Below are 25705 nucleotides of genomic sequence, written 5' to 3'. Positions count from 1 at the left end.
TTAACTGTGCCTCTCGTTCTTCTTCGCTCCACTCCACTTCACTCCCCAGTTGGTTTTATTATCAGCGCCTCCTTCTTGCCCTTCTCATCCCACAGCCACCACCTGCTTCCATATGACAGCGAGGAGCACAGCAGGAAGAGAAGGAGTCTTGCCGAGAGCTGAGAAACCAGCATCTCTTACTGCCTCAGCCATTAACTGGTAAATGCAGACCGCAGGCTCCTCCTTTGACACTGGGAAGCTAGAATGTTCGCCTAAGTACCTTGTGCTCTAAGACTTTATAAAAATGTGAAAAGGGGGCTTGGGAAAAAATGAGAAGGTCTGCAGTCTGGGTTTTCGGGCCCTCCCTGACTCTCACTCTGCCATTGATTACACTGACTGACACTCTTAGGGAGATACTACAGTGGCCTGTTTACAAATATCACTGAGGTTACTTAACGCTCATTTTTTAAAACTGCAATGAAATGGAAAATGAGGAAATGTCAAGGTCAGCCTCATCCTGGCTATTCTCAGCCCGTCTTCCCAGGACCTTTATCCAGGACACAGCGGAGCTTACATGCAAATTCATCTCCTCCAGGACTGACAAGTGTGACAGGACTTTTTGTAGGACATGCTAAATCTAGGAATCATCAAAGGGTAAGTTCTCAAAGGAAATTCTGGGTTGGTGAGGTGATCCATTCTGTCCTCTTTTTTCCTCTTTTCTCTGCCTTCTCTCTCTCCTCTTTTCCTTCTGTAGAGACATTTGATGTCAGGGCCAGGAATGCCGTCTGCCTAAGTTCTGCAGCGACATTTGATAAGAGGTAGGGCAGGAATACCTTCTGCCTGACTTGTGCCTTTAGCTCTGGAGGGATGTGGAGAGCTGGGGAAGAGGAGGGTGAACCGGGTCACAGTAGACGAGAGGAAAATGCCAGCGGCTCACGTTCAGTTCTGCAAGGTGAGAGTTCAGTTCACTAGACTAGACTAGTCAAATAGGGTGGGGATTGGAGACAGAAAGAAACCCAATGCGAAAAATTAAATGGTCTGGCCGAAACGTCCATCTCTTTGAAAAAACACCTCTCGACAACCCGAGGAAGGGATAAGCAGCTACACAGGTGCTGATACAGCCAGGAACAAAAACCCTAAGCTACTGTCTTGCAGAGGGTGGACCCCTGAAGAAGAGCCATGGAACCAGTAAGAAGGGATGTCAGGAAGGATGAAGGAAGCACAGAAAGTCAGCAAAGTACCAAGCTCTGATGCTTAACAAAAAAGCTGCACAGAAATGGAACAATGAATTATGTAACCCAAATGGTTTCTATGGTCAATGAAGTACTAAAACTGTGTTCTTCCAAATGAGGACTGTGGGAGGCGCTCTGCAGGAAGGCGGGGCGGTGGCTGGCTGCAGGGGGGCTCCCATGGCAGCAGGTGAGCAGCACCAGGCTCAGCCCTGCTGTCAGGTGCACTCAGCAGACTGCCAACGGGCCCAGGTTGCCCACAGTTGCTCTCAGACAAGCCTAAGAGAACATAAACAATCCGTTATTAAACATCCCTATGCTAATAGCATGACTCTGAATTTATCCAGCACTCTGCCAAGAGCCCAAACCTTTATCCAGGAGACCAGAACAGTTGATCTTAACACCTTTGAACAGATGGAAACTGCACAAATGGGAGAAGCAGGAATAGAAAAGAAAACTATACCTCTTATGTGCTAACCTTGGCCCAGAAAGGACATAATGTGTAAAGGGGAACTGTCAAGAGAAAAATTGCAATCTCTTCAGAAGCCAATGTACCTTTAATTTCAAAAGTACAACTGAGTACCATTTTCTAGACAGATGATTCCCCACTTCATATCTCTTGCTGTTCTTTGGATAACTTCTGTTATTTCTCTTCCATCTGTTATTTTCATTTATTTCAGCTAGATTTTTCCAAATTGGAGGATCTTATTTTGGGAACGATGTATTCCAGAAATGTTACCCCATTTAAAAAGAACGATTGTTTTTTTGCAACTTGGAAGAGTATTTTCTGGGTCCAGGAGTCAAGTATATTTTCTAGTTTCAGAAACTAACAGCCTTTTTTTTTTTTATTTTTTGAGAAACTTGCAGCCGGATCTCCTTACCCAGCCCCAGGGAGAGTAGTGGGTTTGGCCACCCTCGTGCTGCCCCCTGGAAAGGGTCACACTCGAATATTTTTCTTAGAGCACTACAAGTCCCCCTTGAGGAAGGTCTTCCGTGTGTCCTAAAGCTCCATCTGAGATTTTGGCAGGCAAGAGAACTGAAACACAAATAAGTGGGTATCTATGCTATATCCAAGGAGCCAGCTCTCAACAGAAGGACCAGAACTTTCATCAGAAAAGCAGGGAGAAGGAAGAGGAGGCAACATATACACGTACCTGCAGCGTGTAAAAGAGAGGGATGGGAGGTTGTGGGAGCAAAGGAAGGCGCCCGGAGATGAAGAGGTGCTGCGGGTTCACTCAAAAACCCAAGAGACAGGAAAAGATACTAAAGGACTCAAGTCCGAGCATGGTGGCTCACACCAGTAATCCCAGCACTTTGGGAGGCCAAGACAGGTGGATCACCTGAGGTCAGGAGTTCGAGACTAGCCTGACCAACATGCCAAAACCCCATCACTACAAAAAAAAAAAAAAAATTACAAAAATTAGACAGGCATGGTGGTGCGTTCCTGCAATCCCAGCTACTTGGAAGGCTGAGGCATGAGAGTGGCTTGAACCCAGGAGGCAGAGAGGTGGAGGTTGCAGTGAGCTGAGATCTTAGTACTGCCCTCCAGCCTGGGCAACAAAGCGAGACTCTTGTCTAAATAAAGGAATAAATAAATGGACCTACTTTCATACCCAGAGTGACATTTTCACTTAGAGTCTTCTCCCAGACGTTACAATCTTAAATATATGACACTGAAGATGTGCCACTTCTCTCAAGTGACTTTCTTAAGTCTTGTCTCCCTCTTCTCTCAACTTACCTTGGCTCTACCTGTGAGGGATTCCTGCTGATTCCAAACGTGCCACGTGCCTTCTCATGAACACGATTTTGTGTGTAAAGAGCCTGCCTGGATGCCATTTGCTCTTTTCTGTGCCCAACAAACTCCTGCCCATCTCCACCAAGCCCGCTGAAATGCTGTCTTCTCCACAAAACCTTCTCAGATTCCCAGACCGGAGTTGTTACGTGTTCCCCCCACTTGCTTTCTTGCATACGCCTCACATCTTCCTTGCGGCACTTTTGACATTTCATCTTAATTGTTTGTCTGTTTTCGCCATTGGACTGCATTAACTCAGGAGCTCCATCAATACTGAAGGGTGGAATGAAGGGAGATAAATCTTAAGGTCACCATTCATGGTGGGTCAATGTGCTTTATAGTAAAGGATAACACAGCCTAGAATTGAACAGGGCCAAAAGCAAGTTGCCTTGACTAGCTCTCTCACAAGGTGTTATTGTGGTGGTGATGTCTACATAGACAATCATGAAGTAGCTCTGTCCTCATTCAACTTGGTGGAAAAGTCTTAAGACTCAGACCCAAGAGACACCATTAACTGGTGAGGTGATCTAAAATCCACTCACCCTCACTTATCTCACCTGTTGATGTCATTACTCTTATTTCCTTCACTTCTGCCTATGCATTTTGAGGTTAAAAGAATAAACTGGCCAGATGCAGTGGCTCATGCCTGTAATGCCACCACTTTGGAAGGCTGAGGAGGATGGATCACGAGGTCAGGAGTTCGAGATCAGCCTGGCCAACATGGTGAAACCCTGTCTCTACTAAAGGTACAAAAAATTATGCAGGCCTGGTGGCGCATAATCCCAGCTACTCAGGAGACTGAGACAGGAGAACTGCTTGAACCCAGGAGGTGGAGGTTGCAGTGAGCTGAGATCGTGCCATTTCACTCCAGCCTGGGAGACAGGGCAAAACTCTGTTTCAAAAAAATATATATATACTAACAGATGTGTAGGCACCTAATGGTTGTATAGGAAAATGATAGTCTGATTGAATGTCCTTAAATTTCGCCTCCTCCTCCCATCTCACCAGTCTCCACCTGTGTGTCAGTAAAGCAGGCAGGTGAAAGTTCAAGAACTATCTTACTCTCTTCTCCAAAGCATGAGACACCTCTATGGGATCCTACGGGATCTAAGAACATAGTTTGAAAACCTCTGCACAAATGCCTTCATACTCATTTGTCCACGCCACAGTGAAACAGGCAAATATCTGCACTAGAGATGAGCAAACTTAGGGGAGCAGTCCCATGGAAAAAAAATAATAATTATGATACACTGCCTGTATCTCATGAGAGCCACAAATTAACCATCTTAGTCCCTAGTCAAGGAAATCTGTAAAAAGAGCATATATGTTAGTTACAAAAGAAGGCTACAGGCGGGGTGCGGTGGTCCATACCTGTAATCCCAGCACTTTGGGAGGTCGAGGTAGGCGGATCACAAGGTCAGGAGTTCAAGACCAGCCTGGTAAAACCCCATCTCTACTAAAAAAAAAAAAAATACAAAAATTAGCCGGATGTGGTGGCAGGCGCCTGTTATCCCACCTACTCAGGAGCCTGAGGCAGGAGAATCACTTGAACCTGGGAGGCCAGAGGTTGCAGTGAGCCAAGATCATGCTACTGCACTCTAGCCTGGGCAACAGAGTGAGACTCTGTCTCCAAAAGATAAAATTTTAAAAATAAAATGAAATAAATAAGGTTGCAATGTAATTTGGGCCTTTGCTGGAGAGAAAATATTTTGCTAATAACATAAATAGTTATAAAACCCATCCATAGCTGGAATGACCAGCTACCAGCACAGGCATATCCTGACTCAGAGCTCTTTAGAGTCCTGCCATCCCAGACTCTGCCAACCCTTGAACTTTCAAAACATTCAAAGAGATTCCCACAAGTCAGTGTGGAAACAATTGTTCTGAGGGACCAATCCCAGCTCTACAGGAAGCCAGTGTTTAGATACACAGAGAAGTTCTGATTTGCCATTGGAATACAGCCCAGGTACCGGAAGAATCAAGCCCTAAATAAATGAGAAGAAACTTTTCTAAAATTAGGTTTTATCTTCTCTTTAGTCAATGTAGTCAGGCATCTTCATTTACTGCAGCTGCTATAAAAAAAATATTATAGACTGGGTGGCTTATAAGCAACAGAAATTTATGTCTCACAGTTTTGGAGGCTGAGGAGTCCAAGATCAAGGTCCTGGCAGATTTGGTGTCTGGTGAGGACCCCCTTTCTGCTTCATAGATGATGTCTTCCTGCTATATTCTCACATGGTGGATATATATCTCACCATGTGAGAATATAGCAGGAAGGGAGCTCTCTGGAGCCTCCTTTATAAGGACAGCAATTCCATCTATAAGAGCTCTGCTCTCAAGACCTAACCACCTCCAAAACGCCTCGCCTCCTAATATCACCATATTGGAGATTAAGTTTCAATGTATGAATCCAGGGGAAAAACAGACATACAGACCACAGCATCAGGTAACCGCTTCCTCTGCCTGATGTGAGCTGAAGGCATCTTTTGGTCAATATTAAACACTATGCTATGTGAATCAGGAATATTGAGGCAAAAACAAACTACAGTACTTGTTAAACTTACTGTTAGGATGAGGAAGAAGTTTCCTCTCCCGTGATGAGTTAATTTTGTGTAAACTTAAAAAAAGAATTATTCCAAAGATAAAGGAGGAAAGTTAAGAGGACCCCCCCCAAGTCCATAAATTCTACTTTATTTTGAATTCTTTTGTAGTACTTTCACATTTTCATACAGAAAATCTAATCAGCTGCATAGTGCACACTAAAATATAATACATTTATATGTGGCTTTCTCATACACAAATTGAGACATCGACTGACTAGGTCAGCGCAGTAATTAAAAATCTCACCAAATCTAGGATCTTCATTCTCCGTAATACCTGAATCATTTAGGGTTTGGTTTGGCTGTATGTGACAGAGGGAAAAAAATAGCTTAAAAACAGTGGCTTAAACAAGATAGAAAGTTTTTTTCTCTGTCATGCGAATGAGGCCCAGAGGTGAGCTGTCTGGGCTTATTTAGCACCCAGGGTCTTTCCAGCTCACCTTCCTCATGCCTCATCCTCAGAATCCAAGATAGCTAAATTCATCTTCCAGGCAGCAAGTCAGAGACAGTGATGGAGAAGAAGAGAGCAAAGGTGCATGCCAGCTGCCTCTCATGACTGTTTTTCAAAACCTGCTGTGGATACTTTTGCTTTCCTGCCATTGGCCATGATCCCTGATTGGCAATTGTGAAATATCACAATTAAGGGGTTTACTAGGGAATGCTGCCGCACTGTACTAGAAATGTGACATAAATTATAAAATCAGAAAAATGCTGAACTCTGAAACACTCAGTTTTTCAGAAAAGTGAGAGTGGAATGGTACTGACAAATTTTCATAGAAGTCTAGCAGTATCTAAGGATAAGATTATTACTAAGGTTATCTGTTATTCTACTATTCTAGATCTTTCCACTCCACTTTCAAATTATGCATAGTGGTAATAGGTATGACATCTCTAACTTCCTTTCAGATCAACACCTCTCAAATACAGTGTCCATCACACACTGAAAATCATTGCAATCAGGCAGTAGGGTGCGCCACTGGTAATTTGAGTATAAATCCCCCAGTAGTAAGAAAAATTTGATAACTAAAAGTATATCCTCTTAAAAGGAGATTGAGATTTGAAACCACAATATCCTTCTGTTCCAGGTGGGAATATTTTAGGTATTCCTTCAATTTTACCAAAATAAAGTAGACATTCTTTCCTGGAATAGAGAGCTGAGATGTCAATGAAGAGCTATATTTCAATAATGTTAATAAAAGGCACCATGGGCCGGGTGCGGTGGCTCACACCTGTAATCCCAGCACTTTGGGAGGCCGAGGCGGGTGGATCACCTGAGGTCAGGAGTTCGAGACCAGCCTGGCCAACATGGTGAAACCCTATCTCTGCTAAAAATAAAAAAATTAGCCGGGCATGGTGGCGGGCACCTGTAATCCCAGCTACTTGGGAGGCTGAGGCAGGAGAATCACTTGAGCCCAGGAGGCGGAGGTTGCAATGAGCTGAGATCACGTCACTGCACTCCAGCCTGGGCAACAGAGAGAGATTCCATCTCAAAAAGAAAAAAAAAAAAGGCACCATGATGTATGTGGTTTTTATTTAGAGTAGAATATTGTATTGTCTGGGGGCTTCAGAGGCAATTGAATTTGAAATTCTGAGAGGCCCTTATAAGGCATCCATTTTCAGTGTCCAGTTTTAAGATTTTTGTTCCCTGCTTTGTAATATTTCTTGGAGGTTCTCTCCAGGCTTTCGGTTAAGTGTACCAGAAGTGTGGCTCAGCCTGGGAATTCAGTTACAAGGCATCAGAGCCTTACCAGCATAAAGAAAAATAGAGCAGGGTTGGGTACCAAACAACAGTGACCAAACTGGTCGGGGACAAGAGGGAGGTTTGCAGGAACACAAAGGCCTTCTTCAGAGAGTCCCAGAGCGTTCTGAAGTTTCAGAAAGCACCTACTAAATGTTTGTGATTGCCTAAGTGATGAAAGGAAAAAGAAAGGTACCAGGGTGTTGCAGCTGAGATTGAGACTGGATATACACCATGACTGAATTTGAAAAACCAGTTGATGGTGATCTGCCTCAGTCTCTTGCCTACCTGCTTCTCGGCCTGTCCCTCCCTGGGGACGAAGGGTGAATCCTGAGAAGAAAAAGGCATTGCACTTATAGCTACACAGAATACAGGGACCTTCTGGCACATGTAACTCACGATAGTGCAAACATGTGAGGACCTTGAAGATTGGAAGCCCCAGGATACAGCACCCTCAGCAATGGCACCGTCTCCATGAGAGTATCAGCAGGAAGACTGGGTGATGAGGGGACTTCCTCAAAAAGAAGGCATTGCCACAGGTCCAAGAAATACCAGGATGAGACTCAGTCAGGAATACAAAAGTCAACCAGAAAAATGTATGTTCATGCTGTTAGCATGCTCTCCTCTGAAACCTACTAAGGAATATGACTTTGTAAGGGACTACTAAGGTCACCAAATATGAAGGTTTCAGTCAACTATGATGGGAACACACAGTGGAGAAAACATGTGAATCATGACAGAGCACTATGAAGTGCTAAGTGAGGCAGAGACCAAATCCTCTGAGAACAGAGGAGAAGGTACAATGGACAACTTGCAAGGCATGAGATGGGGGAGGCCTCCAGGAGGAGGCAACAATTGAAAGCAGAGATAAGTGCCCAGTGCTTTGGGAGGCCAAGGCGGGCAGATCACGAGGTCAGGAGATTGAGACCATCCTGGCTAACACGGTGAAACCCCATCTCTACTAAAAATACAAAAAATTAGCCGGGAGTGGTGGCGGGTGCCTGTAGTCCCAGCTACTCGGGAGGCTGAGGCAGGAGAATGGCATGAACCTGGGAGGCAGAGCTTACAGTGAGCTGAGATAACACCACTGCACTCCAGCCTGGGCTATGGAGACTCCGTCTCAAAAAAAACAAAAAACAAACAAACAAAAAAACCACAGAGATAAGTGAAAAACAAAGTCAGCATCCACATGGAGTCGCCATCCTTATGAGAGAGACAAATGTGTACCAGGGTGCGGGGGTTTCACAGAGCCTAAAAGTAGATGAAAGAAGCTACAGTGGAAGGACGTGGGGCAGTCGCAGGGGGAGATACTGCCTAATTCTCATCAGAAGGTCATCATGATCACCACTGTGATTCACAAAGATCACTCCTCCAGCAGTGTCATGGAAACACTGGAGAGAGACTCTACCAGGGAGACAAGTTAGAAAACCATTTCAAGGATACGGGTGGGAGTCGAGGCCAGAACTCAGAGTACTCTGTTTATTTCAAGGCACAAAACAGACCATTTCCTCGCTTACATCTCCATTCCCACCCCCTTCTACTGGGCACCTCTGGAGACATCTTCAAAACATTTGTTTCATTTGTTTTCCTAAAATTGAAAAAAAAAAAAAAAAAAAGACGTGAACAATCTGTACTGGCAGTCTATCATTTTCATAAAGGCTTAAAGTCAAATGTGGGTTGTAGGGGTGGGGGATGGAGATCTTACAGATGCAATTTTCTGTTGAGAGACCATTTGAAGAAAACTGAAATTCGTGGTGAGGAACAAGTGTTCTGCTTAACAGTTTTAAGTTTCCTATGGGCCTTCCTGAGTCATCAACTGACTCATTCCACCTGCTCAATTTTATTATTAATTCCAAAAAAATTCTGATAACAATAGAGTCAAAATTATGTTGCAGGTTTTGATTTCTTTCCTCCCATTGCATAATTCTCCAGTTTTGCCCACATTTTGGCAGTTACTCTCACTACCCATGCAACAATGAGAAACATTCGTTTAAAAATATTTCCAACCCCCTCATGTTCACATGACATTGTTTCAATTCTAACTTTTTTTCAGTTCTTATATAAGATCCATTGCTATCTAATATTAGATCATTGTATTACGCGTGACTTACTTCTAATGTGCGGTAGGAGTCTGACAGATCGTTGATTTGGTTTCTCTCTAAAGCCAAAAAACAAAAACAAAAGGAGCATTTTGTGTATGAATGATTAGTCCCAATTTAGTTGCTTGTTGGATTTTTTTTTTTAGTTAAAATTTTGTTACTTTGAGAAAAAATATATTTATTGCAATTATTCCTATAGGTAAATACGAGTGCATGTGTATGTAGTGTATGCCATAAATTTAAAGATATAATCTGATTAATGATCAAAATTCAGTAAAATTGAAATAAAGAAGCCCAAGTTGACCTCACTTGTCCTTCAGGTGTGAACTCTGAAAGTCACTAAGTTTTCTAGAAATGACCACAAAGCAGAAGGGACATTCCTGCTTGAGGTGAATGCTTCTCTTAGCCTTCAGAATTTGGGTGAAAACTGTCTTGACACTGACTAGACATTGACTATATTTGAAACAAAAATGTGAAATAATCTTTGTCACCAATTTTACCAAATCAGTATAAAATTATCAATGTTAAATATGGTCTGGAAGATGACATGTAGGTTTGAAATTAACTTAGGGATAAGATAGTTGCTTTAGGAAAATGGATCTGATTTTTTTTTTTGAGAGGGACTCTCACTCTGTCGCCCAGGCTTGAGTGCAGTGGCATGATCTTGGCTCACTGCAACCTCCACCTCTCCACTTCCCAGGTTCAAGCAATTCTTCTGCCTCAGCCTCTGGAGTAGCTGGGACTACAGGCACGCACCACCACACCCGGGTTGGTTTTTGTTTTTTCTTTTTTTTGTTTTTTGTTTTTTTGTATTTTTAGTAGAGACAGGGTTTCACTATATTGGCCAGGCTGGTCTCTAACTCCTGACCTCGTGATCCGCCCGCCTTGGCCTCCCAAAGTGCTGGGATTATAGGCGTGAGCCACTGTGCCTGGCCTGGATCTGATTTTTTCACATAGGCTGAGAGATGAAGAAGAGGAAGACAGAGGGCAATGGTGAGAAGGAGAAAACACAGTTTGTCCTTCCTATGTTGAGTTTTTACACAGCTGCCACTTCTCAGAGGCTAGGATTTCCTCCGGAGCCCCAGCCTTGTGATTTGCACATTAAGCCACTAGGCCTTGGGCCTCTCCCCATGAAAATATGCAATTGCTTAACCCAGGTAAGTCAAATATAGTAAAGATTCTAAAAATGTGAATTTTTCTTATACAAAATTCCAGTCTATACCAATGTAAGTACACATGGTTTGGCAGCATCTTCCACCTGTCTGCTCCAGTCAAAAATGTTTCAGTTTCCGGCTTTCAGCTGTGTAGGGGCTGAAGTAGGAGTAGCGGGGTAAAGGTGGTGCAGAAAACAAAAACTTTGCTATAAAATCTTGGGAAAAATACATAAAGATGAGGAAAACTGTACTTGCGCTTAGAACTGCACTTTAGTGTTTGTGATGAAAGAGTAAGACTTAGAATCATCATAGAACAAAAGCTTTTTCCCAGCTCAAGCCTTCAGTTACCTGCATCTCAGGAGAACCATGGAGGACCAAGGAGGAAGGACTGGACAAAGAGCCCCAGAATGTTAGTGTCAGAAAAGCATGGAGTCTCTCATAAAGCCAGACAGCAAACACAACTTCATATACAAATCTTTGCAGAAAAGCAAAACAAAGTTTCAGTGCTCTCCTTGGAAAAATCCTGAAAAGTGTCTAGTCGACAAGAGATGGCAAAAAAGGAAATGGAAATATGGATTGGTACTTTTTTTACTTTACATATAAGGTAACTTTTACTTTACATATAAGGTTCAGAAATATTAGGACACAGAATTATCCATCCACCATATGTGTAAAATGGCATTTAGATTGCCTATCTTTAGTGCCTTATCTTTAATGACCTAGTCAAGTAGAAACAAAAATCTTTACAAGAATTTTCCTAAACATGAGATTGACCATGGTTCTTTCAATCCTATTTTCTGCACAAGCCCCAACATTCTCATCCAGCAGGTTCTCCACCCACAGAGAATCTCAGCTACTCCCTAGGTTTGGGGAGAGACCACACTAGATTTGTAGCTAAAAACAGCTCTGTGCGTGTGTGTGTGTGTGTGTGTGTGTGTGTGTGTGTGTGTGTGTGTGTATATATATAAAGTTAGGCACCTCACTAATGAATTTCTGTATGTACCTAAATCCTGCCTAATGTAACTCTACGTATGTTTTCGTTTTCCTTTTTGTGCTTTCCCCCCTGCATCTATAATGGATATCTTTGAACTTTAAAAAAGATACTCCAGGGGTGACTATCACAAGCTTAAGGATATCTGGAAAGTTCTTACAAAAGACACTTTGGCATTTCATCCAGCCTTGAGCTTCTCTTCTAATAGGGCAATCTTTTATTGTCTATTAGGTAAAAAGACAAATGAACACATTTGGCCTCATTAATATTACTTTTCTACTAGAATGTCTCTCCTGTTTCTCTTCTTCTATCTCCCCAGTAGAATAAAGTATTCATCCATTTATTAAGAAATATACATTGAGTGCATGTTCTTTGCAAGGGGCTAGAGGACCAGTCAACCAGTTGAACTTACAGTAGCTCAGGAGGGAGGACTGGGGCTTGGTGAGTTGTGCTAGTCTGGTTTGGGTACTACGTTAAATAGTAATTAGGATTGAGACTCTGCTAGTCCTTCTGGGTAAAGCTAAGGCTGGAAATGTAGGGAATGCCCTCCAGCTGTGGACAAAGGCAAAAGACTTATCATGGGAAACTGAATGGGCACCTATTATTCTAGAGACAAATATGGAGGTAGATCAAAAATCTAGATTTGAAACCAGGCAAAGTATAAAGAAAAAATATCAGGAAAGGGAGAGCAGAGTCCAGGAATTATTCTGTCCAAGCTGGGAAGCAGACTCCAGGTGACCAGGATCAACCCCAAGAATAAGCAGGCAGATGTTTGGATCACAGCCTTTGGAAGATTCGGTAGCCCTTTGTGGCAGACTCTAATCAATGTGAACCCCAAATATCACTTGCTATGATGTTCCAGGTCCTGCAACCTACCTGAGACTGGTTGGTGTGGTAGGAAGAATTGAAAACCTTCCTGTTCTCAGAAGAGCCATTCTGGGATCAGACAAGGCTGATTGGGAATAGCGTTGGCTCAAATGGAGGCCTTCTTAGCTGATACAGGAGCTCTTTCTAATGAAGAGAATTCAAGGATGGTGTTATGCACAATCAAACCAAGGATATTACTTCCAAGAAGTAGAATGCCTTTCCTACCTGTTCTCTTTTCACTGGCCCCTTGTCTACCCGGACAGGGAACATGGCCTCTTTCCATTGAAAGCCCTAGAGAGATGAAGGAAATTCATCTTTGCCAAAGGCCTAGAGAGATGAAGGAAATTCATCTTCACCGAAGGCCTAGAGAGAGGAATGAAATTAAATAGTAACACCATGAAGAAACAATTTAAAATTAAATGTTAGACATTCCTCCTCTTTTTCATTTCTTTCTGTCACCACCACTAACAGGAAATCCTCACTGGCTAGCGTGTCTCCTCAGACTTCCAGAAAGCCAGTCTCATTCTCACTTTTTCTCCTCCTTACCCCTCTTCATTTCTCCTACAGAGGACATAAGCTATCACTTAGGTTCCTTGTTTCTCTCCAACCCAGTCTCTTGAGCACTCAAACATTGCACCAACAGTTCTCTATCAACATATTTTATTTAAATAAAAAGGTATCAGTCTAGGAATAAGTAATGCTACTCTCTTTGGTGCTAAAGCAGTTGAAGTTGATTTTAGTAGCATCTTTTTCCTTTTCTATGACAAATAGTTGGCTCTCCGTTCACTTTAGAATTGCAAACCAAGCCCAGAATACAAAAGACATAAGATTAAAAGTTATATACAGATATGTGTGTGCATATATGTGTGCATGTGTGTCTAGCTGACCCTTGAACAACATGGGAGTTAGTGGTGCTGACCCCCTACACAGTAGTAGATTTATGTAAGATTTTTGACTTTGCAAAAATTTAACCACTAATAGCCTACTATTGACTGGAAGACTTAGTAATAACACAAACAATTGATCAGCACATATTTTATATGTCATGTGTATTATATTCTGTATTCTTACAGTAAAGTAAGCTACATAAAAGATGTTATTAAAAATTATAAGGAAGAGAAAATATAGTCACTATTCATTAAACGGAAGTGGATCATCATAAAGCCTTCATCCTCATCATCTTCATGTTGAGCAGGCTGAGAGGAGGAGGAAGAGGAGGCTTTGGTCCGCCATCTCATGGGTAGCAAAAGTGGAAGAAAATCAACACATAGGTGGGCCTGCATAGCTCAAACTCATGTTGTTCAACTACATATATATATAAAATATACATACATATACAATATATACATATTATATACATATACATGTTTAGCTCATAAAGCAGGAAGCCTGATTACTTAGCTCATAGTGTGGTTCTTGGATTCTAATCAAGAGCTACTAAATCCTCAAGTCAGTGGATGAAGACTGAGTTCACTGTCCCATCCGCCAAGGACAAGATTCCTAAGTCTAAGGCAACACAAAGTCTATAGGAGGAGGCCAAGAAGGACACCAACATTAAACTGACACAGGACTGAGTACCCAGACGGACTCTGAGTTTGGGGCCAATTCCACACTTGCTGTAAAACAGAAGTGAAAAAACGTAATTAACTTTTAAATAATGGATAATCATATAGATTAACTAAAATCCCTTTTTGCCAGCCCTCAACTGGACCCTCTTGGATTCAATTATAAACAACTGATATAAAATAGGTGTGACTTAAAAGACATATCATTGAGGATATACACTTTTTGAAATATGTCTCCTCTAATCATCCATAGAATCTTAAATGCACACATTTCAGAAATCTGAGATAAATTCCTAATCAATGCATATTACTATACATTTTAAAGTCATAAATGCAATTTGATAAACTTGTAAATTAATTTAGCAAGCAGCCATTTTAGAAAAGTGACTGATAAGCTGGTAATTTTATTTACTAAAGATAATTTAAGCAGATACTTATAAATTCATTAAGGGGTGAATCATCTTCCATCCAACAAGTTTATACTGAATATTTAGGACATGTGTTCACCATACTAAACTAGGGGGAAAGCACCACTGAACACAGTATACATTCAAATAATGTTATTTAAGTAAAACAAGTTATATATACTGGGTCTTTTGTTCTAACAAATGTATCTTAATATAGCAAATGTGTGTGTGTGTGTGTGTGTGTGTGTTAATGTTGGCTCTTTTAAGTACGAAATTTAAAAATTTTGGCATTAGGAACAAAAAAAATATGTGGCTGTATCAACTCAGGAAACCTTAAATATTGGGTTATGCAACTATTTCAATCTAACTTCCTTCTCACATGTTTTTAACAACTGCGAAAGAAAGATAAGCTGTCTTTTTTTTTTTCAGTTCCCAAATGATTTTAATGTTTAGAAGAAACACATTTGAAAACTGTTCAACCATGATAATAATGAAGTTAAAATGTAAACAATAAAAGGCTATTTAAAACAAAATTTTAAATGATCAGATTGTGATAACAATGTTGGGGTGATTCTAGTGCAATTTGTGACAGCAAGCAATATCAAACGATAGGCTATCAAGATACACCAAAATATTATTTTTTTTAGAAATTCCTCTTGGAAAAAGGAACAAAAGAAGAAAAAAGATATAAGCACAAATATTCACTGTAGTACTAATACAAAAGAAAAAAAATGAGAAGAATCTAAGTGTCAACTATGAGAAAGATTTAATTGTATATTTTTAATTTGCTGAAATATTATAAGGAATGTTAACACATCAACTAAGTTTTTGCGATAACATGGAGAAATTCTGGCTGTATAACGTTAATTGTAAATGTCAACTATATGATCACTCCCATACTGTGGTTTTAGCTGTTAATATTATAAACAAGTAATGGAAAAGCAATTTAGAAGACAAAATAAAAAGGGGTCCGCTACAAAATAAAAAAGCTATCATGAGAACCACTCCACCCAATCCCAGACCTCTCAAGTGGGGTATTATGTGCCTGTTATTATGGGAGAAACATCTGCTGGTAGATTAGATGCTGTTTTAAGGAAGAAATAAAAGAATTATGCATGTGTTTTGGAGGAAAAAGAAAGAAATTGCATGGGGAAACATTATTCTTGTTTTATTCTCAAAATTAAAACATAGGTGATAATACAGGCTAATTAGATATGTATATTATTGTTGATTGTGTGCCCCAAAAAGGTATGTTTAAGTCCAAACTCCAAGACCATGGGTGACCTTATTTGGAAATAGGGTTTCTACAGATGTCATCAAGTTAAAATGAAGTCATATCAGGATTGGGGGGCCCTAATCCAACGACTGATGTCCTTTTTTTAAATTTTAATTGTAATTTTAAATCTTAAATTTTTTTATTATTTTTTGAGACAGGATTTCTCTCTTGTTCCCCAGGCCGGAGTGCAATGGTGTGATCTTGGCTCACTGCAACCTCCACCTCCTGGGTTTAAGTGATTCTCCTGCCTCAGCCTCCCAAGTAGCTGGGATTACAGGCGCGTGCCACCACATGCTGCTACTTTTTGTATTTTTAGTAGAGATGGGGTTTCACCATATTGGTCAGGCTGGTCTCAAACTCCTGACCTCAGGTGATCCACCCACCTCAGCCTCCCAAAATGCTGGGATTACAGGTGTGAGCCACCGTGCCCGGCCACTGGTGTCCTCTTGAGAAGAGAAAAATGTAGACAAAGACACACACCCAGGGAGAATTCTGTGTGATGAAGGCAGGCCGTGGGGAGCTGTATTCACAAGGCAAGGAAGGCCAAGGAGAGCCAGCAGCCAGCAGAGGCTGGAAGAGACCAGGAGGGATCCTGCCCTGGAACCTTCTGAGAGAGCACATCCCTGCCAGCACCTCCACTTTAGACTTCCAGCCTCCAAAACTGGGAGAGAAGAAAATGCTGTTGTGTTAAGCCACCTAGTACCTAGTCTGTGGTCCCTTATCACAGCAGCCCTAGGGTGCTAACACACATAAGCAAGCTAATTAATATCCAGGGATACTGCTTTCCAAAATATTACTTTCTGGTTATTGATACTTATGAGGCAAGAAATTCAAGCACTGTTCTTTACATATTATGAGACCAGGCTTTGCAAAACTCTTTCAAAGTTAAGGGGCAAGAGTTACTATCATTTTGGAACTGTACTGGCAGCATGGCACTGTGATTGGGGGAGTCACAAGACATGGGTCCCAATATTGATCACCATCACCCAGTGGTGACTTTGAACAAGTCACAACCTCTCTGTGCCTGTTTCTTGCTTCGTAAAATGGTGATAAGAATTGTCTCACTGGACTATTATGAGAACATTAGCTAATAAATGTAAAGCAATTAGAACAGTAGCTGGCCCGTTATAAGCCTTCAATAAATGTTAGCTATAATTATCATGTCTGACTAAATATTTTGGTTCTATTCCCATTTTAGAATTGCAGAAATTTCACAGGCATATATTTAGAATGCATATATCAATTTGTAAATTACTTGTATTCCACTATATCAACACTTCTCTCTTCCCAACTCCAAGTGATTCCTACTCATATTAAGTTATATAACCTCAAAAGCCCTGATCCTAGGACTATGAGAAAAGGTGAGTGGGCAAGAGGGGGGAAGAACTAGAACATAAAGAAAATATTGCTGATTTGAGTTCCTCTGGAATTGAAATTCTATGAAGCAGTGTCAGGCAGGATCAAAGAGGATCAGAGGTTTGAGCGTGGCTGCTTGACAAGCCAGGTGCTGAGACAAGCAGCATCTTCCGTGTCAGTGTAGGAAACGGGACATTGGTTTTACTTCTTCTCATGTGGATCCACAATTGAGTGAGAGTTACTCAGATGTCTGGGCTACACTTGGCCCATGTTTTTGTACTCACTGGGGGACTCCACACAGGAAATACCTTCAAGCAGCAGCAGAGTGTTCTGGCCAGCATCATTCAAGTGAAAGGGTGAGCTCTTTTCAGGATAAGTCAGGCAAATCGGTTGCAAATTTGTCAAATGCCTGTCCCAACCATCAGTTTGCATATTAATCTGTTCGTAGTTGTCACCATCCTGCTCTTAAAAGCTTCCCAGAGGCGGCAGAGGTTGCAGTGTGCCAAGATCGTGCAATTGCACTCCAACCTGGGCAACAAGAGCAAAACTCCGTCTCAAAAAAAAAAAAAAAAAAAAAAAAAGCTTCTCAGAGGCCAGTCATGGTGGCTCATGCCTGTCATCCCAGCACTTTGGGAGGCTGAGGCAGGTGGATAATTTGAGGTCAGGAGTTCAGGACCAGACTGAACAACATGGTGAAACCCCATCTCTAGTAAAAATACAAAAATAGCAGTACATGCCTGTAATCTCAGCTACTTGGGAGACTGAGGCAGGAGAATCACTTGAACCTGGGAAGCAGAGGTTGCAGTGAGCCAAGATCATGCCACTGCACTCCAGTCTGGGTAACAGAGTGAGACTCCGTCTCAAAACCAACAAACAAACAAACAAAAAAACAAAACAACTTCCCAGATATCTTAAATATTTATTGTCACCGTAACTGCCTTGCCTATCTCTGTGGTAATTATGCCTGCAATTCTCTAGGCTTCCTCTTTCATCGTACCTCATAGGCTAGTGTAAGCCTGGGTCTCCAGCTAGGAAGAGGTGGTAAGTGAACAGCTCTCATGGGGGGAAGCATAGCACTATGCAGTGCCAGAGGTTTCTGAAAGAATAGTTCATATTTCTGAAGGCCAAATCCAAAATTTGCTCCTGCTGAGAAACCAGCTATTTAGATGTCCCTGACTAATCTACTGGGCTTTCTTCTATAAATTAAGTATAAAATAAGATTGCTCTGATAAGCAGTGTATACTGTTTTATATTTTTTTAAGCACGCAACTTGCAGTAGTATTCAAATAGAGTATCCACATGGAATTTAGTCCCATGAACCAGTCCAGGTTCAAAGTCACCTATGAATAAATGCAAGAGGAAAGCAAAGTTTGACAAATACCTGTGCTGTCAACAGAACCAAGAAAAGGACCTTTGTAGAGAAATGGGGGAGACTACAACTCATATTGTGAATGGTATTGGTGCTGACATGTTGCTGGCACCTGAAAGAAATAGCTTTTATTGGATGTCAGCTTAAGAAGAAGAAAAGAAAGGAAACAGAAAAAAAAAATTAGCTGAATGAGTACAAGGGAAAAGATCAATAACTCCCTCTGATGTTTTTTTGGCAAATTGGCCAAGAAAGGGCTGAAGTCTTTACTGGCTGACAATTCTGGCATCTTTCCCAAATAGAAATGTTGCAGCCAGAAACTGCACTTAGTGAATTTAGTGAGACATTAGTTTGGGAATATACATAAAGGGAAGAGCACAGACCAACAGATTGTCATCAAAGCACCTAGATCTACCCTGATCCCATGCAATGACAACTGGTTTATGTTACCTGGGCCAGACCTCCCATTTGATGAGGACACAGGGACCCTAATGCCCAGGTTGTGTGCTCAGCACCCAGCATGAGTAGTATGATCGCGCAACTTCTCACCCAAATCCAAACACCTCAGGAATGAAAAGAGGTACAATTAATCATCAGGCTGGGCCATAGGGGTAAACCTTGCACTCTCTCAGGCAAACCACAACATATTAACAGGCTAACAGGAACATGTGCGTCTCCCTAGAAATCCACTCATTTGTAGTCATTGACTATGATCACTGACTCAGACCTTACCCACAAGAAATGGGCGGTAAAAGGGGAGATCACTTGTGTTAAATTTGTCACTCCTGCTGGAAAATGACCTCAAATCACTTGCCCATATGGCTTGGGGACAGGAGTGCTATCTTTCTGTGTTTTTTAGACTTTTTATCCAGTCAAGCAGATTTTCAACACAGAGTTTTCATGATGGCTTAAATAGGGATAGGTAAGTGTCATTGTTATAATTAAAATGCAAACATCGACAACACAACGATGAAGCAAAGGCATCCAACAGTTTGAAAAGAAGAGAGAGACCTGAGTACAGTCACCAAGTTCTAGTTTGCTTCCAAATGCAGAAATTCTGTTGGTTCCATCATACCATTTTTGTTGGTTCAATTTTTAGTGTTTTCAGTTTTGTAAAGACTACTTTTTTATTACCATAGAAATGTTAAGTTTTCCTCTCTCTCTCATTTCAATCTGTTTCTCCCACCCAACGCCACCCAGGTAGTTCAATTTTGAATTGTAATAGATGCACATTTGTTTCTATTAAGTTCTGAATCATGTCATGAAAATAAACTTAAAATAGATGACTTAAATATGGAAAATAGTCATTTAGCCACCAGGATTCACTGACCAAAAATTTCAATTCAGTCTGAGCACGCCCCACAGAGGCTGAGAGCTCCAGACATCTTCTGATGTGGCTGCCTCAAAATCACAGCATGCTGTCTTAAGTACAGCTTGAGTAACATGTGTAATATGTGTTACTTTCAAAGCTCTATCCCAAATAAAGGCCTGTTTTATCTTCGTGAGAATTTTGAGAGAGGTCCTAGAGAAAACACATTTATGCCCATTTTGCAGATCAGGAAACCAGCACACAGAGAGAAATCTGGCTGCCTGGAGCCACACAGTTGATTCGAAACAAATTCAGCAGCACTGATGTGTCTAACTTCTATCCTGGCCTATTTTTTATAAAAACTGCTAACTCAATTCTGCCACCATCTCAAGATGTTAAGATCTGTCACCTTGCCACTCATACCCATCCAATCTTTGAAGGAATCTACTGTTGATATTTAGTCTCTGGGACACAGAATGTATAAGTATGAATAACACAATCATAGGATTGGGGTATTTTTATGTGCTCCTCAACTGGCACTCAGTCTAAATATGTAACCCATATTTGGAGCCCAAATATAAGAGTGATTACAACTATTTTAGGTACCTACTGAACTCAAAACTTTTTAATTTCTAAGAAACAACATTTTCATAATTGCATTAGCTCAACCATATTTTCAGAAAAATAACGTGGATTCAAATGTATATGTTATTAATGGATTTGCCTTACGAGAATTTTCAGTCATTTTGAGGTTTTGGTTCTTGATTTCCCACATTCCCATTACAGTAACAGCACCATAAAATTTTATATAAATTGCTAGAATAATGGTAAATATTTTGAAAACCCCTTCCTAAAGAAGAGGTGATTATATAATGAATCATGCTAATCAGCAAACAGAACATCAGGAAAAAGGTATAAGCTGGGGCCACAAATATCAATGAGGATGTCCAGTTGCCACGTTGGCATATATACCCATCCCTCTCGCTAAAGTCCAAGGGAAATAGGAGGAGAGATTTCTCAAGATCCTGTTGACGTCAGAGATGCTGTGAATGTTCTTTGCTAACTATGACTGACTAAACCCGAACGTTGAACGTTTTTGGTGATAACAGTTCGTGGTAAAAGAAGTTAAAAATTTTCAGATAATATTTTCCCTATGTCTGTTAGTTTGAAGAAATAGTCAGGGTAGGTGGCTGGGGAAAAGAAAGAGAACAAAATGTCTTTCCTTTGGGCTAAAGCCAAGGACAACCTCAAAGAAGATATTCTTCAGAGATGAAAAATCAGAGGAATGACTTTAGGAATGCGACTGAAACCCTGGGTGACATGTGACATATGGGGTGAAAGGTTTGTAACACAAGAGGCATACTAAATTTTTTGGGGTGGGCTCTGAGGCTGGGTCCTTTTTTAGGGTTCTTTGTTTTTCATTTTTGTGTGTGGGCTCTTTGTGCTTTGAAGTTCCAGCCAGCAACAAAGAGAAAAACTTGCTCTGGTGTTTTTAGTTTGGCTGAGAGCTGCAATTTAGCTAAGGCTTCCCCCATATATAGACTGTAGGCTGATGCTGCAGGGTTGGCCAAGCCTGTCATAACCCTCTCAATGTGTCTCTGAAATGGACACGGGCTTGGGATCTTGTAAGGAAACTTGTGAAGCCATCATTACTGTACAGCTACAAAATTCATCAACACAGCTAGAAAGAATAGCCTGTTGCCATTTATCCGAAGAGGTTAACAAACATCCAGCACACTGCCTATTAAAACGTAAAAGCAGCCTTGAGTTCTTTCATTCCCTGGCTCTGGCTTCATGATCCTGTAGGGACCTTCTCGTTAGGACTTGTTGCTTCCACTTTCAATGTTATTAGTGGCAAACCGTTAGGCCAACAGTTATGCCCTGTTCTTTTGTTCTTGTAGGAAACATCTGTTCTTTTGTCAGAGAGCACATGCCAAAAACTCTGCGATTATAAGCAGCAAGCTCTTCGGGGAGCAGTCAAGGCATCACACACCCTGGAGCACAGACCTTGAAAACTTCCCGCACTCCCGCCTGGGTCCTGGCAGCCTCCTGGAGCTAGAGAATTTGCTAAGTTAGTCACAACGAGGTCCCCAACCTAGGCCCCCAAGCACCCAGGCTGGAGGGAGGGAGGAAGGCAGGCAAGTAGGGAAGCATGGAATGAGGCAGAGAGTGGAGGTTAATTATCGATGAAGCTACATAAAAACATCTTTAGATGCTCACTTGGCAAGAGTGTGTGGGCCACCCACGTGGATCTGAACCCTCCAGGCCAGTGCTCACACTGTATCACACACACGGTTCATGCTAATGGGAGAAGGAGGTAGAGACTACGCACACTGGGAGGCGTGCAGAAAATGATGAAGGAAGCATTCAGGAGTGCCTGTGGTTCTAACTTACCAGTTCTCTCAAAGGTACAATGCTTATGGCTCGCCCTTGCTTTCAAGGGTCCACAAGCAGACTTGGGAGCCACGATGCCTGGGTCTGAATCTGGGCTTCACCCATTCTAGATCTCTGACACTAAAGGCATTACAAGTTCACCGAGCCTCAGTTGCTTTATCTGTAAAATGACAGCAATAATGGTATCTGTCATATAAATGAGCTAACGTGTAAAATATCTGTATAACAAAATAAGTTAAATCAATAATCTAAGTTTCTGCCTTAAAAATCTAAAAAAGAACAATAAATGAAACCCCCAAAAAGCAAAAGCAAGGAACAATAAAAATTGGAGTAAAAATAAAGTAGAAAACAAAAAAAATAGAGAAAAGGTTGATTCATTAAAAATATTAATAAAGTTGACAAATTCCTAGATAGACTTTAAAAAAAGAAAGATAAAACACAAATTACTAAATTCAGGAATTAAAAAGGAGATATAACTAAAATATTTTCAGACATTAGAAAGTTAAAAAGCAAATATCATAAACAACATTGTGTTAATACATTTGATAAATGAAATAATGATCTCCTTAGAAATACAATGAAAACTGTAGAAATCTAATATTTAAGTACCCTTATACCTGTTAAAGAAATGAAATTCATGATCAAAATCTTTGCACAAAGAAAATGTCAGGCCCAACTGATTTAATGCTAAATTCTTTGAAATATTAAGAGATAAAAGATAGCAATCTTTAAACAAAAACACTTTTAGAAAATAGAGGAGGAATGAGCATTTCTCAACTCTTTATGAGTCCAGCATTACACCAATACCAACACAGACATTTCAAGAAAAAAAATTATAGATAAAAATAATTTTTAATATATATGTAAAAATTATCACCAAAATATTAGCAAACGGAATCCAGAAATGTATAAGAATAATATTACACCATGGCCAGGAATGATTTATTTAAGGAATGCAAGGTCAGTCTACCACTGGAGAATAAATCAATATAATTTACCACATTAATAAATAAAGAAGAAAATTCACATATTTGAATAGATGCAGAAGTTGCACTTTAGAATATTCAACACCCATTCATAAGTTCTTAGCAAATTAGGAATAGAAAACCTTCCTTATCACAAGGCACCTATAAAAAACCTACAGTCATAACACACTAAATGGCAAAAAAAAAAAAGGAAAAAGAATGCTTTCCCATGAAGATTAGGCAGAGAAAATGATGTCTGCTGTCATCACTCACCACTGTTATGAAGTAATGTGCTGAAACTCTTATACAGTGCAATAAGGCAAGTAAAAGAGAAAAGGGGCATAAAAGTTGAAAGTACAAAATTTATTTGCAAAAGATACAACTATCTATCTAGAAAATTCTAAAGTATCTACAAAAAGAGCTACAAAAACTTGATACATGAATTTAATAAGATCATAGGATATCAGATGAATGGGACACAGGAAATGCTACCCCACAATATGGCACCTTGGTTTCAACTGAGTATTTTAAGCTGAAGGAAACTGAGAAAACTGCAGAAGTAGAAATGTCTCACTGACCTTCCCTTTTTCCTTCTCTGACCTTCTTCCTTCTTCTCTGAAGCATGGTCATAAAAGAATTCTCTGACCTATCTTCCCTGAAAGTAAGTCATAAGAGTCTCCTTCCACAGAGTTCTTCCCCTCTACCCAGAGGCCAAGAAGAATCTAAACTAAAAACCATTGCTGAGGTCATACCCCCTTGTTGTCCAATTATACTTCCACATGACTGCCCATTCTTCACTACACCCAAGAATAAAAATACACAGTTTTCCTGGGTTCTTTATTTCTGAAGACTCCCATGTCATCTAAAACTTTGGTTAAGTAAATTGGTTATGCTTTTCTCTCATTAATTTGTCTTCCTTTATAAAGGTGTCAGCCATCAACCTTGCAATGAGGGACGAAAAGATATTACTCCTTCTCCCTTACAAGATCAATACACAATTACTATACACAATTTGATTTATATATAGAAAATGTAGAAATAATTTGAATTTTTAAAACAATAACGTTTACGCTAGCTTTTAAAAAAGTTCTCAGGAATAAATTTAACAAAAGATGCCAATGACTTATATACTGAAATCTATAAAACATTGCTGAAAGAAATTAAAGATATAAATAAACTGAGCAATATATCACATTCATGAAATGGAAGGCTAAATATTAAGATAAGCATTTTCCCAAACTGATCTCAGCTTCAAGGTATTCATGATTAAAATCCTATCAGATTATTTTATAAAAATTAATAAGCTATATTAAAATGCATGTGGATATGCAAAGGACCTGAGATATAGCCAAGCAATTCTAGGAAAAATCAGAGGACTTTCACTGCCTAACTTCAAGACTTCCTATATAAAGGTATAAAAATCAAGACAGTGTGGTTTTGGTGTAAGGATAGACACATAGGATACAGAAACAGAATTGACTGCAGAAATAGATCCAAATTCATATGGTCAATTCACTTTCACAAAGACACTAAGGCATTTTAACGAAGCAAGTGTAGACGTTTTATTCAGTTGTCAATGCTGAAACAATTGGACCTTGGTGGGGAAAAAAATGATCCTCAATCCCTATCTCACACCTTACACAAAAATTTATTTGAAATGTATTAAATAACTCAACATAAAAGTTAAAAAATCATAAAACTTCTATTACAGGAGATAATATCTTTACAATCTTGAGATGGGAAAAGATTTCTTAGGACACAAAAAGCATCAAACTTAAAAAAAAAAACAAATTCTATTCATCAAAATTAAAACTTCTGCTTTTCAAATGACATATCTGAGAATGACAAAGTACTACACAGACTAGGGGAAAGTTCAAACAGGTAGGTAGATATGCTATTGGGAAGGGCAGGAATCCTCAGTTCTTAGTCTTACTTAGGAGAAAGGATTCTGCCGAGTGACAATTTAGCCATTAAAAAAAAAAAAAAAAGAATTCATGAAGGAAAATCGAGAGCAGAGAGTTTATGTAGAGAGACAATACCCTCTGAAAGATGAGGCAGAGTGCATTGCTGTAAGAGAATGAGACAGCAGCACCCATTCTGCATTGGGTTTTTAGTATGTCAGATTTTTCTTGAAGTTCCTGCCTCTTTCTTAAGTCTCCGCCTTTTTTCCTTGTCTAATTTTTCCTTCTTCTGCCTTAAGTCCCCATCTTTTCCCCTCCTGGTCCCCACTCCAGGCTTGTGAGACCCTCTCTTAATATTAGTTGGTGCACATGCATGAGCCTGGTGTTGGACACACGTTCTACCTAACAGCTGCGTTCCTTGTTAACGCCATCCCAGAAAGGTTGTATAGCAGTCAAATCTGTACTTACTGTGCCTGCATATTTCTTAGGAATGTCCCCTTTTGTGCTTCTCCTTCCTTATCAGCATGTGCCTAGGAACATTCTGACATGTTAACTGTAGAGTGAGAGATGACTGGGCATCTTAAGGGGCGTTGCTTTCTGCATAGGTATTTCTCCTCCTGTCTGCTCATATCCAGTATGCATGTTTTGGATAGTCTCTGGGGTGTAAGACTTTCCAGACCTCCCTTTTCTCAGAGGCTCCCCACTTCTACTCATGTC

General features: G+C 40.4%; 2 long non-coding RNA genes across 6 annotated transcripts in view; both read right to left on the bottom strand.

The window, feature by feature from the left end:
• The window catches only part of LOC110743142, a 104458-nt gene extending 100045 nt beyond the window's left edge, over window positions 1-4413 (bottom strand). Inside the window, exons 1-2 of one of the 2 annotated variants that reach the window (XR_002521697.2) lie at window positions 4372-4413; window positions 2947-3273 (exon numbers count right to left, since the gene is read on the bottom strand). This is a non-coding gene — a long non-coding RNA (uncharacterized LOC110743142). Of the gene's footprint in view, window positions 1-2946; window positions 3714-4371 lie in introns of those variants that run through there. The other variant, XR_002521696.2, reaches the window with a different exon arrangement.
• A 4390-nt stretch (window positions 4414-8803) lies between these two features.
• The window catches only part of LOC103883928, a 133831-nt gene continuing 116929 nt past the window's right edge, over window positions 8804-25705 (bottom strand). For all 4 annotated transcript variants that reach the window (XR_002521693.2, XR_002521695.2, XR_002521694.2 and 1 more), the window contains 6 exons: window positions 22123-22282; window positions 13847-14065; window positions 12675-12740; window positions 12459-12593; window positions 9450-9496; window positions 8804-8926 (listed from right to left, as the gene is read on the bottom strand). This is a non-coding gene — a long non-coding RNA (uncharacterized LOC103883928). The remainder of the gene's footprint in view (window positions 8927-9449; window positions 9497-12458; window positions 12594-12674; window positions 12741-13846; window positions 14066-22122; window positions 22283-25705) is intronic.

Source organism: Papio anubis, chromosome 6, assembly GCF_008728515.1.
Source record: "Papio anubis isolate 15944 chromosome 6, Panubis1.0, whole genome shotgun sequence".
NCBI classification, from domain to species: domain Eukaryota; kingdom Metazoa; phylum Chordata; class Mammalia; order Primates; family Cercopithecidae; genus Papio; species Papio anubis.
Note: the sequence above shows the minus strand (reverse complement) of the source record. Positions and strands in the feature narration are given on the sequence as shown.